Source organism: Penaeus vannamei, chromosome 6, assembly GCF_042767895.1.
Source record: "Penaeus vannamei isolate JL-2024 chromosome 6, ASM4276789v1, whole genome shotgun sequence".
In the NCBI taxonomy this organism is placed as follows: Eukaryota; Metazoa; Arthropoda; class Malacostraca; order Decapoda; family Penaeidae; genus Penaeus; species Penaeus vannamei.
This window is the reverse complement of record NC_091554.1, coordinates 19,511,565-19,514,064: the sequence shown is the minus strand read 5'-3', so window position 1 is coordinate 19,514,064 and position 2,500 is coordinate 19,511,565. Positions and strand designations below refer to the sequence as shown.

At 46.1% G+C, this 2,500-nt stretch overlaps 1 long non-coding RNA gene across 1 annotated transcript in view; it reads right to left on the bottom strand.

Annotated features, from left to right (window-relative positions):
• LOC113829651 (uncharacterized) overlaps nucleotides 1-1,878 on the bottom strand; it is a 7,083-nt gene extending 5,205 nt beyond the window's left edge. Inside the window, exon 1 of the long non-coding RNA XR_003477915.2 lies at nucleotides 1,602-1,878. This is a non-coding gene — a long non-coding RNA (uncharacterized lncRNA). The remainder of the gene's footprint in view (nucleotides 1-1,601) is intronic.
• Between the last annotated feature and the right edge of the window lie 622 nt (nucleotides 1,879-2,500).

Below are 2,500 nucleotides of genomic sequence, written 5' to 3'. Positions count from 1 at the left end.
GAATTTATCACATAAAAGAGTTATTACAGTTCTTATGAATAGTTTTGCCGTATGATGAAGTTGATCAAGGCCCCCGGAAATGTTTACATTAAGCTAAAACTTATCGCAACGTGAGGAAAGGTGAATGCAGACAGCATCAGTGAATGCTCGAGGCCAGGTGGCACTGTGAAAGCGCCGAGCCAAATGTTGGCTGTTACAGATCCCCGCTGTGGCAGCTGCACTTTCCACGGGCGGCCGAAACACATCTCCCGCAGTCGGTGACACCCAAGTGGCTTATCATACTTTGTCTTTACTTTCCAACCGACCGTGAAGTTGTGAAATGGCCGCAACCTGACCTTTGTTGTCCAAAGCTTTTCAAATGAAAAATGACTTAATGGGCATGAGTTGTAACAGTGTGATATGAATTATACAAAGCAGTAAGTAGTTATCTACCTGAACAAGTAGGGCGACGCTTGGTTATTCACTTACACTCAGGACACACGTTAAGTCAGTATCATTGTACTGCCTCTCAAAAGACATGAAACTTTCGCACGTCCAGTGCCGATTAATGGACCCGATTGACCAGTCTCTCGCCGACAGCCCGCGCTGGGCGTTCTGCCCACCGTCGGCATTTGCTCTTCGACCCCCATTATTTTCTTGTCGCCCTGCTCTTCCTGAGATTGATAAACTGTAGCTGTTTCATTTGTTAACTAACGTAAATGGAAAGTATCATATTCCAATTTAAGACTTTTCTGGTTGACCCCTTTTTTCGATGCCCCCAAACATTTGTTGTTTCGTTATTATTTATTGCACTTAAGGGAACGGCTTCCCATGAGGAAGTGGACTTTGACACTTGTACCTCACCCCTTTTTTTCAATAGATTATTTTCGTTTCCTGTTGCCCTTGCTCCTCGCATCAAATAATTATGTCTAATCAAGTATGGTCCGCTTCTGTCTTTGGCCTTAAGCCTTCTTTTAGCATTGCGTAACAGACTTCTTTTTGGTATGATTTTACTCCCATTCCGCCCTTTCTTTCTCTTCTCTCCCTTCTTTCTTTTAACTTCTACGATTTCACCCTTCCATTTCGCGCACTGAGCATGCACATAGTCTTTTTACTGCGACTCCCACTTCAGCTGTTTCCTTCCATGCCTCTAGCTCCGCCTGCCGCCGTGACTCCTCTTTCCGGCTTGCGCTGCCGTTTGAGCTGTTAGTTTTTATTTATCCTCCTTTCACACACGAGTGAAAACATCAGTTTTTATGAAGTTTCATAATAACATTCGCCATCCCGTAAATGATCAGTTCTGTTTCAGCTGTCATTGTTGCCGAGCCATAAATCGGGCTCGTTACGGGGATACGGTAACACCACCGGAAGCCAGGGGCGGAGGAGAACGGATCCTTTCAGAGGGGGTCTTTAGTATTCTCAGTTCGTGGTCTCTCTCTCTCTCTCTCTCTCTCTCTCTCTCTCTCTCTCTCTCTCTCTCTCTCTCTCTCTCTCTCTCTCTCTCTCTCTCTCTCTCTCTCACTGAGTTAATTTTCTGAGCATCCAGGGAACATCTAAATCACTACAAAGTCATTTTCTCATATCATTTTTATGCATCACGGAACTACCTCCTTAGTACCCACAGTTATCATTAATCTTTCCTTCCGCAGTTACGTTCCCCTGAAATGCCCCCACCACAGTCCAACACCGCGTGCGGTGTCTGCTTCACACACAACGTAAGGGTTTGACCGCAGCCTCCAACGCCCTCTTGCTCTCACCCCTCCCTGCCACCTATCATATTGCCACAGACTTCCAATTTCACAATTATGTGTTTTTATATTAATTTGCGTGTTATGGGCTATAGCCTATGATGGCCTTTTGCATACCAATGCTTTCATTTTCTAGCCTTTCAAATTTATTGAAAAGACCACGAAAGTGCAGCATCAGATTTCGCTTTCGTATTACTAGCATGTGGCTGAGGAGGTTCTCTCGTCTCCCCCCCCCCCGCTCTCTCTCTCTCTCTCTCTCTCTCTCTCTCTCTCTCTCTCTCTCTCTCTCTCTATCTATCTATCTATCTATCTATCTATCTATCTATCAATCTGTATTTGTGTGCGTTTGTCTCTGTCTCTCGCTGACTGACTCACTCGCACTCTCTCTCTCCTCTCCCCTTCCCTCTCCTCTCTCAATCTCTCTCTCTCTCTCTCTCTCTCTCTCTCTCTCTCTCTCTCTCTCTCTCTCTCTCTCTCTCTCTCTCTCTCTCCCTCTCTCTCTCTCTCTCTCTCTCTCTCTCTCTCTCTCTCTCTCTCTCTCTCTCTCTCTTTCTCTCTTTCTCTCTTTCTCTCTTTCTCTCTCCCTCCCTCCCTCCCTCCCTCTCCCTCTCCCCTCCCTGTACTCTCTCACCTCTCCTTTCTCCCCCTTCTCTCTCTCTCCCTCTCCCTCCCCCCTCCCTCTACTCTCTCACCTCTCCTTTCTCCCCCTTCTCTCTCTCTTGCTCTTTCTCTGTTTTCCCCTATTTTTCTATCTCTTCTTTTTGTCTTTATGA